The following is an 11449-nucleotide window of genomic DNA, read 5'->3' on the forward strand; positions in this document are numbered from 1 at the left end:
AATCCACAAATCTTCAGCATGATAACACAAAAATGGGGATGCCCAGACATAGATCTTTTTGCCTCCCCACTGAATTGCCAACTACAAAAATTCTGCACAAGGACTTATCACAAACAAGCATGGAAAGTGGATGCTCTTCTGTTCAGCTGGAAAAACCTAAAAGTCTTTGCCTTCCCACCACTGCCTCTCCTTTCAAAGGTACTCCTAAAAGCCAGACAAGAAAAGCCACAGATGATCCTGATTGCTCCAGACTGGCCACACCAGCACTGGTACCCAGTCTTAAGGAACTTGGCTCAGGGCCCACCATGGATTTTGCCGCGAATTCCACACCTTCTGACTCAACAAAACAATCAGATCCTGCACGGTCAGCTCAAAACCCTAAACCTGGCTGCATGGCAGCTACTTTAGTCAAACAGGCAACACCTCTCTCTAAAGCTGTTATGGATGTCATTTTGGAGGCCAGAAGGCCTAGCACCAGGAAAGCTTACTCAGAAAAATGGAAGAGATTCTGCACCTGGAACCAGGCTCACAGCCTTGACCCTCTTATTCCAAACATTTGTCAGATTTTACAATACTTAACTGAGATGCTGGACATAGGTCTATCCTTTTCATCAGTTAAGATCCACGCCTCTGCCATTTCTGCACATTACAACATGGATCCTCCTTTATTCTCACATCCCTTGCTAAAGCAGTACCTCAGAGGGGCTAAAAACATAAGACCGCCCCAGAGATCACCAACACCAACTTGGGACCTCAATTTCATTTTGGAAAAACTGACCCTACCACATCTTGAGCCAGCCAATACAGCTGATCTAAAATTTTTATCATGGAAAACAGCTCTGCTCCTGGCAGTAAAGTCAGCACGAAGAGTCTCAGAGCTACAGGCATTAATGGCAGTGGAACATTTTATAATTTTTCATCAGGACAGGGTATCTTTAAGGACAAACCCTACCTTCATGCCAAAGGTGGTATCTAGTGTCTCTTAACCAAACCATCCATTTGCCAACTTTTTATCCAAACCCCCAAAATAAAGGGGAGAAACTTCTGCATTCTTTGGATATACACAGACAGCTACGCTTCTACTTGGACAGAACAAAAGCTTTCAGGAAAACTGAACAACTGTTTGTAGCATATGCTGCAGGATCACAAGGCAAGGCTATCTCAAAGCAGACTATATCTAAATGGCTAGGACACTGTATTCGGTACTGCTACACACAGCATGGAAAATCAGTCTCTAATAACATTAGGCCTCATTCCACCAGGGCAACAGCCACTTCAACAGCCTTTCTCAGAGGAGTACCTACCAAGGAAATTTTGGAAGCTGCAACTTGGAGTTCAGTGCACACCTTCACCAAGCATTATCACCTGCCTCTTTACTCAAAATCCAGAGCAGGATTTGCCACTGCAGTTCTGCAGGGCCTCATAGCCAATCTTAACTCTTTATAGACCAGCCACCCAACCTTAGCTTTGGGATTCAACCCAAGTGTGATGACTGCAGCAGTGTAACACGATGAACATAGTACAGTTTTGTACCCACCATAAATGTAGATGTTCGAGTGTTCACACTGCTGCAGTCCAGGTTACCCTCCCTCCATCCCCTCTGAACTAGCTGGACCTATCTATACCTTTCTATCCTATACAACCTTTGGGGTGTATTCGCTGGCAACTGAAGGTATTGTTTTTATTTTATATGTTTATTTTTGATTAGCAATATGTATTGCCTAACTACTTGGGGGCACCTGACATCTGGGGCAAGAAAAACTGAAGAAAATGGCGCCGGATGCATATTATATACCCCTGGCACACTGACATCAGGGAAGAAGTGACAGCAACCGACACCGGACCAAGACTTTGGAACTCTGGCCGACTGTGGGGACCGCCTGACGGCAGGATAACCCAAGTGTGATGACTGCAGCAGTGTGAACACTCGAACATCTACATTTATGGTAGGTACAAAACTGTACTTTCATCACCTCCTTGTGTTACTGGTAGGCATTTACCCTTACTGTAGACCCCTTCCCGGGTGAAATGCTGTCTTGTTTCCCAGTGCATGGTGGTATGCCCTGCACTGTCATGGCAGGTCATTCATTGCGTTGCCTTTCAGCCTGTGCTTAAAGGAGGTTAGCCATCACAACTCTTCACTTCCCTTCAGGGCTACATGCCAACTGTGATGTCAGGGAACAGTTATATGTAGTCACAAACAGATACTTAGTCACTGCAGTCCTGTTTGTTCTTGAAAATTTGAAACTGAGAGTGGAATTGGTGGCCACTGGAAGTGCAACACTGGAAAACTGAGTGACAGATGTGAGAACTCTGGATGTTAGGGATACCAGCAATTTATTTTCAGTTCATTTTATTACTTGGATCCAGCAGTGTGAAAGAGGTAGACATTGTAAAGATAGCAGGAAAATAACGTCAAGTTATCTTTCTTTTGAAATTATAGCACTGGGGGAGGGGTTGCCATAATGGTTTAGATCTTCACCTCATAGACACAATGTACATGGTTTGAATGTGATCAACGGCTATTGACTAGGCTTAAAATGGCCCTTCATTGCAGTTTGTATAGTACTCAGCTGTGAACCTATGTCAAAGCTCTAAAATATTGCCAGTCACCTTTTATTATGATGCAGATATTGGCAGGTATAGGAAAACCACTAGGTACCAAGTTGAAAGGGTTCTTAGTGTTACAGCATAGCTGGTGACCAGTAAGTGAGGAAAACTGAAAATACATAGGGAGCAAATGCTTCATGCCAAATGTTGATGGGAGGGATGAGAACACACTAATTTATTTGTTTATATATTATAACGCAGTGAATGATTTTGTGCACAGTGCTTTCTAATTCAGAATAATCTTTCTTGAACCAAAAGAGCATTCATTTAGTAATTCATTCTCTGATTACCTACCTAATGTATCTCAACATTGTGGGGAGTTCTAGAATATATCCCAACACTCAGTCGGTGCAAAATATATAAAGTAATCCTGAAAGGGATACCAGACCATCACAGGATGCACACCCACCCACACCCATGTGCATGGACACAGATGAACTAACACAGATACACACACATGTATATCTATCTATTTATATATACATATAGAAATAGAGTGTTATACACACACACACACACACACACACACACACACACACACACACACACACACACACACACACACACTCATGGATGAACTTCTGGTAAAACCGAGATTTCCATATACTTGGTCAGGGTAAAGTATACAAGTTTAAACGCATCTATATCATATGATGTAAATAGCAAACGCTATTTCATTGTACCAATAATATCAAAACAACAAAATATCGAACAAACGTAACAGCAAGTTTTCCCAGGGAAAAATTTGCTGCTCCGTAAAAAATAAATAAATAAACTTAAACACAAATTTAAGTGAGGGGGCTTCACCCCCCACACCCCCTACTTAAATATACCAACTCCGAGATCGCACCATAGTGTAGGAAATGGCAAAGTCCCAAAGACGGCCCACCAAATTTTTTCCCTGGGAAAAAATTTGATGTTCCATGACTTTGCTGTTTTGCAATTTCGACAGTATCGGATTGACTAAATAGCATTTGCTATTTAGTCCATTCGATAGCGTCATATAGACCCATTTAAATTTCCCTGATTTAGAACTACCCAGTTCAATTTTTACATAGAAAGTCCCTGCAGGTGTGACTTCTGTTTGTGCATTGGTAGTGAATTCAAGAGGATGTTATTTTTTCCATCTTTGATTGAGGTAGCATATGTCAGTAAATGAAACACTTGTTTGTTGGATTCTATAAGTCTGATATTTGATTGTTTTGTTTTCTTTGGATGAACCATCAGTTAACCAAGTCTTAAGGAAATCTAGGGCTGTGTGGAGGATCAGCAATTTAACCATAACATGTGTTTTTGCATGTGTGCTGCAGTATCAACCCAAATGACATGTTTTTGTCATGTGGGTGGAGCTTGGACCCCATAGTAAAAAACTCTCATTGACAGAATGTGTATTTACAGAGTACAAAACCAAAATTGTTGCACAGTCAAGCACCCTATAATAATGGCAGAAACAAAGGAATCCACACAAAGCCAGATATGGCACTAAGTGACCTAAGCAGTCACCTAGGGCCCACTGGCTTGGGAGGACCCAGTAGCCACTGTCACGAAACTCACATGTCTTCTTTTAAAATGCACTCTGCATGCGTTACATTTCTTCTTTAAGGATGCACACACAGTGCGTCATCAGTATGACACATGCACATTAAACATCAGAACACAAAGTTCTTAAGATAAGCATGGATTTGGATTGCTGTTGCCATTTGAATACAGAGAATTGGGCTTTCATGAAATAAACACAGGTAGGTGTGTGTTTGTGTGTGTGTGTGTGTGTGTGTGTGTGTGTGTGTGTGTGTGTGTGTGTGTGTGTGTGTGTGTAATGCCCCAATTAAGGATGGCAAGTTAGTTAACTCATTCAGGCTCAGACTGTCGGACTGTAGAGCCTGAGTCCTCCACTAACTGCCAAACTGTTATCAGCAAGTGAATTTCAAGGACTGTTGAGTTTGTGTGCATTTTCAAGGACTTTATAAAAGAAATAAGACTCAAACACTACCACAGGAATAGAGTTCATAGACAAGACTCTGAATGGAGTGGCACTTTTATGTGCAGGACATGTAGAGCATGTAATTTTAATTTTACATGCACATTTTGTTATCATTAACTGACAGGTTCCAAGTTGGAGTTTGAATTTTTTTGCAAATTGTAGGAGTACAGATTTGATTTATATGACATGCTGTGGTGCATGCAGTGCCTTTTACATTGGAATGAATAACTGTAGCCTAAGAGAGAGAATACACAAACATGCAAATGATGTTCGCAGGGGAAAAGATACCAGTGCTTTGTCAATGAATGTGAAAGAGAAGGAGCAGGAAACTTGCTATAGTTTTTTTATGTTTTAGAATTAATTAATAATTACAATAGAGAAGGGGAGTCAAGAAATAGAATGGTAAAGAACAACCAGCCAGTGAATCCACAAATAATTTATTAAAAAAAGACTGTAAAAACTTTTAGCTCAGCTCTAATGTCACGGCTCAACATACAAGCCTTCAAGGAGTAAAAGCACAACAGAAAAACTTGCTCATATACTGTGTTCAATTAAACATTCAATTAATCAAATCAGATATTTCCAATTTAACTCTTCATTAAGTCCATATGGATACAAAGTATTACATTTCAGAATATAAAGAGATTCCTTTGTCAAAAGCCGTTTTTTTACAAGACATTCATCAAACACTGATACTTTAACTTTCCCTAGTATAAGTACCCTATAATCCTTCACTGCTGCTGTTATGAAAAGATTTAAAATGAGTAGCTACAGAACTTTCTTCTTTCTCATTATTAATGTCTTTTATATGCTCAAGCATTCTAACCTTAAATGCCCTCTTGGTCTCTCCAATATAAAGTAAATCACAAGGGCATTTAAGTGCATATATAACTCCCTCTGTGTTACAAGTAAAACTACATGTATCAAATGAAATATGATTAATGTTAACAAAATTGTTTACTACATATTTATATGCTTTGCATTTGTCACAACAAAATGTGCCTATCGAAAATATGTTTCGATTAATCCTGGAATCAGGGGTACAAAACTTCCCCTTAACAATGAAGTTTTGTATGTTTCTACCCCTTCTATAAGAAATACTTAATCTAGCATTTAACCAGGAAGAAACATTTTTCAAAGAGCACAGGTAATTCCAAAAATACTTCACTTCTTTAATAATTTCAGAACTGAAACATCCAAATGTAGTAACAAAATAAACAGGCTCAGAAGATTCTTTTCTACATTTTACTACATTTGCTACAGATTCAAGGAATGTGATTCTTAAAGGCAGAGAAGCTTACTCTTTATGCTACATCTGTTTTCATTGTGAGAATGTATTCCTTTGTTTATCAAATGGCTATGAGTGTTTGTGCTCTAATATTTGAAAACAAAGTTTTAAATATCTCTAAACATTGTAGAAATAAAGAAGAGAGTAGTAGGCTCAGTGACAGGTTTGAACAGTGTTTAGGGTAACTGGGGAAAAATAGGCAAGCCATGATATGGCTCTGAATTTACAGACAACACAGTATGACGAAGAATGGATTTATTTAAAATCATATAACAAGCAACCACAATAAAAATGTAAGTGCTTTCATCCTTGGCTTGATGCATAATGGACTTGACTAGCATGAACCACCCCTCCACCAGTTTTATAACCATAGATATTATGTGTTCAATTAAATTGCTTTAATGAAATCAAACAGTCTTCCCAAAATTATATATTTCATACTTAAATTTTATAAATAGATAACCTCCCCTCATATTAAAACCTTGAACTTAAGAAACAATAGATAAGTAAAATGTCTGCCTTATGAATCTAGTGAACACTGAAATAAGTGAAAATGATGAAGATAAAGGAAATCATATATGTATATATATATATATATATATATATATATATATATATATATACATATACATATATAAACAGATATACATATATAGTAATATATATCTACATATCCCTCTAAGATGCCTAACCAATGACAAAGTATATGTATTCATATGTCATAATTTATATAATATGTTTTACTATGTTAATCACAATTTAGCTGAATGCATTTTTTTAGAACAGTAAATGGTCAAGACAGATTCATTCAAGCCAGGAGGAATGGTGGCATTTAATCTTAATTGCCATATTCATTCACAATACTGTTTTCATACATATGTCTTTTTTATATATGCTTATTTGAGTTTTACATACTGTAGGTTTGAAAGCCATTTATGTAGACTATGTACATTCTTAGAAATGCACACTTTACTCTGGGTACATATATACCATGTCTACAAAGACTATAGTCTGAATAAATAACCCAGAATGTATAGCAATGCCTGTCTCTTGTATACAAACTCTGTCTAATTTTTACTATAATTTTAGTTGCCATTAACATAGACTACATGTTCCATTCTATGTGTATATTGTACTAAGTGTATGATTGTATAACCACAAAGACTGTGTACTGATAGATCTATGTTATTCTCATAAATGTAACCTACCTGTTATTCAGGCAATGCATAGAAAACTTTGTCTGAATACCACCTTGAGTTGTACGCCCATGAAGACTATATTCTGCTGCACAAGTTTCTGTGAATGTTTTGATTTACTTTTCATTTGAATATAATTGGCAAATTTCTATGTATGCAATCTGAAAGTTCTTTGTTGGCCCATTTTACGTACCTTGTGCCCAGGTCTTGATTGAAGAGTGTCCATGGATCAGCCAACCCAGCATGTTATCAAAGGACAGTAAATAACTAACCATAACAGCTGTAATGCACAAGCAGATGACATTGACACAGAACCTTAACTCGGCTATCTGTTGCCCTGTGCAGTTCCCCAAACTGGCACCTCCCTAAGTCAAAGTTGAGAACTGAAGAGCAAAAAGGTAGGGGAAAACAAGTCTTCCTTGTGGCTTTATAACACAGTGCCTGTATTCCACTCCTTCACACCGTCCACCTCTCAGTTCAGCCCCCCAACAGACTGTGGCCCTTCACCCCACCCTAGTAACAGCTCTGCACAGACATAAAAACAAATTCAACAGAGTACTTTTGATGGGTGACTGGCTGTGGAAGGTACAGCTAGATAGTATTTCATACTTTCTGGTTGTTGTAACTATGTGTGCCTCTGAGTATGAAATGAAAAGAGCTTATTATTGCAGTACATTCATGATAACACTGTGGTCAGAATGACATTGCTTGCACATGTGGTTATCTATGCACGATCACATAAAATTAATTAAAATGTATGCAGTTTACACCACAATTTAATATTAATTTAGCAAGGGTGAAAACTTCACATTTTATCACACCTGTTTTCTGTGTGTTCTGCTGTGCAGACTATGCATTGCATGTCCCATTGCAGAACAGAAAAAAAAAAAAAAACAGATTGTCCCCTAGATCAAAGATATGGCAGGAGAGTATTTCAATTCTTTCCTCTCATTAATTACATTTTATGCAGGACATTACGTCAATTGTTTTTTTTTTTTTTTGCCGAAGGCCTTACCAAGTTTAAGGGAAAAAATCAGCAAAGTACAATTCTGGGTCTGCTCCCCAGAATATATAAATTTACCACAGTATGAGTTAATGAGCATAGCTATGAGAATCATTGTTGAACCTGGCATGATGTCTTTGCTTCTTTAAACTGTGATATTGCAACTGTCAGGAGGGTTATGTTGCTTTTTGACCTAATTATAAAGTTATAAAGTGTGGACTATATATATATATATATATATAGAGAGAGAGAGAGAGAGAGAGAGAGAGAGGTATATGAAGCTTTATTCCACATGGAACATTTTCTTCTACAAAATTAATTCTGAATATAGACCTCATGGAAGTCAGTCACACAATGTTGGTGTCTCTCTGTTATTTCGTCAGCATGTTGTTAAACTCAGTAATACCACATGGCTTCAGAGTGTAGAAATATATCTGAAGAAGTGGAGAATAATATGTGTTGAAGTAAAGAAGAATATTTACTTTCAACAGCTTTTGTATTTAGAAGTACAGTATTATATTCTGACTGGAAAATTCTATGTCAGCCACTATGAGAAATTATTTCACTTTAAGGTCGCTTAGCAGAAAATTCATTTTGTTCCTTATTGCGAATAGAATAGCTGAGAAACCTAAAACGGCACTATATGCTACATTTCCTACATATCCCTGGGAAAATGCCTTGAATGTATTTAACTATTTGTTTTTCTTAAGGAGGAGACTGTTAAAAGAGTAGCTGTAAGCAATACATTCATGAATGGCTGTGATCCAAGAAGGAACCTCTCATTTATTCTCAATGTGTTCTTTTCTGAAGAGCACAAACGTCCTACAGAGAGTACAGATGCTTATGCTACAACTGCAGAACAGAGCCAAAGAATGATTTTGTGAGCTGTATGTGCCTCATGAGATGCCTCATTAAATCATCCAAAGCTAATTATGAAAATAAAATTGTCAAAGATTCCAAAGACAACCACAAAGCATTCTATAACTATGTCAAGAATCTAAATGGCAATGCTCAGATCTGCTCTGAGCTAAAACAGAATGGCATTAAATATGCTGATCCGAAGGATATTGCCAATATCCTGGCAGATCAATTCAGTGCCAACTTCACCCCCCTCTCACCCCCTAAATGGCCCATCTCAATACCGGAAGATTGCCAAATTCAAGTAATAACGGCCACACAGGTACAAAACGCACTCTCTAAAGCCAAGAATACAGCATCCATGGGACCAGATGACATCCTGGGCTGTGTACTACATGAACTACAATATGAACTGGCACCTCACCTAAGTGTCATGTTTAATCATAGCCTCACCTCAGGTTTCGTGCCCACTGAGTGGTGCAGAGCTACAGTTATCCCAATCCACAAGGGGGAATCCACCTTGGATCCCGGAAACTACCATCCCATCAGTCTGACAAGCCTTATCTGCAAGGCCATGGAGCGTATTATCATGGAACTTATAAACAAAGACATTGGCAACCTTCAAACACTGGACCCCACCCAGTTTGGGTTTGTGAAGGGCCGATCTTGTCTCCTGAACCTGATTTACTTCTTTGAATCAGTCTCCAGAGCCATGGATAAGGGTAAGGTGGTCCACACAGCCTATCTAGACCTTGCCAAGGCCTTTGACACCATCCCCCACTCTGGAATCATAGATAAACTTACTAAGTTGGGCATTAATCCCTATGTCATCCAATGGGTTGCTAAATGGCTTACTGATAGAACCCACACTGTAAAAGTAGCCGACTCCAAATCCAGCTCCAGACAAGTGACAAGTGGAGTACCTCAGGGTTCAGTCCTGGGGCCGCTCTTGTTTGACATCTACTTCTCTGGAGTACAGGTCAACACTAAGGGACTCTGGCTAACAAAGTTTGCAGATGACTGCAAACTGGGAGCCATTATTGAATCCCCAAATGATGTGGATACTCTACAAAAGGGCCTTGCAGAAACAGATGCTTGGTGCCAGAGCCATGGGCTCAAGCTCAATGCCAAGAAATGTATTGTTATCCCCTTTGGGAAAAAACATGTATCCATGAATTACCATATAGGTGACAGTACACTAAACACAGAAAGTGTGATAAGAGTCTCACCTTCGATAACCACATCGCCACAACAGTCAGGAAATCCTTCTGTGTGGCACACCTCATCACGAAGGGCTTTTCATCCAGAAAAAAGGAGGTCATTGTCCCACTGTACTCATCCCTCATTAGACCCATTATAGAATACAACGCCCCATTTGGTATGTACCTCTCAAGACATCTGCAACAACTGGAAAGGCCTCAGAAATGCCTCACTAAAACAATCACAGGCCTAAAGCAGATGCCCTACGCTGACCGAAAAAACTCCAGCTATACTCTGTCGCATATCGTCTACTCAGAGGCGATTTCTGCTTAACATACAAGGCCATGTCAAACCCAGAGCTGTTGGACATGCTACACTTAAAGAAATCCCAATCCCTCAGATCTACACGCTCCAGGGATCTAAACCTTGTCATCACAATAAACAAAACATGCTGGAGGGATAGGTTCCTGACCCAGAGACTCCCCAGACTCTGGAATAGATTGCCCATACATGTCAAGCAGAGTGCCTCTTTGGACCTCTTCAAGAGGAAACTTGACGATTGGATGGGAGAAAGGAAATTCACCCCAGGGATCACGTCAGTCGCCCTGCTAGACAGGGGTCCAGGAAAGTAAATAATGTGGGAAGAAATAGCCAGGGAATTGTTATGGCTAGGCTTGTATAGGCCCTAGGGCTGATAGCCTAGTACCAACCTATGAACCTATGATTAGTAATAATAAGACAGTCTTTGGCATATAAATGCTCAATCAAGAACAGGGTTTTAAAAAAAAGTAGGTCTAACCTTGTCAGAAGATGTGGATGTGTGCAGAGGAAGTGAAGTTACAAGTGCATAAAGTAATTATCAAAGACAAAGTTATGCGAGATAAAGTGTCAGTCAGGTAAACAAAAAGTCAAAATAAAGTTTATAATGTGAATGTGCCTTAGAAGTAATAGAAATGAAAAAAAAGCAGCCTTGCAACAATGTGTTGTAAGAATAATGAAAATTAAATAAATGTTTTGGGATTGACATTCAAGCAGCATGCAGCAGGTGTGGCTATACACACAAGAGTAGGTCTCATCCTGCTTTTAATAAATATTGTATAATCTGTGATGGGAGGGCATTTTGCAAAAATGTGTACAAGTAAAAATAAGTATGTTCAAAAGAACTTACATTGTTAAACAGATACATGAAAAAAGTGTGTGTTAGTTCTTATCCAGTAACATCATCTGTAGAGCAAAAGTGAGCACAGATTTATTCCAGTTCAGCTAAACCATGTATCTTTTATATTCAGATAAACTGATACCAACATAGCAGG

General features: G+C 38.8%; 1 protein-coding gene across 2 annotated transcripts in view; it reads left to right on the forward strand.

Annotated features, from left to right (window-relative positions):
• ANK2 (ankyrin 2) overlaps positions 1–11449 on the forward strand; it is a 3034032-nt gene that overhangs the window by 1165743 nt on the left and 1856840 nt on the right. The window lies entirely within an intron of this gene.

This window comes from Protopterus annectens, chromosome 2.part0 (assembly GCF_019279795.1).
Source record: "Protopterus annectens isolate FY-2018-M chromosome 2.part0, PAN1.0, whole genome shotgun sequence".
Lineage (NCBI taxonomy): Eukaryota > Metazoa > Chordata > Ceratodontiformes > Protopteridae > Protopterus > Protopterus annectens.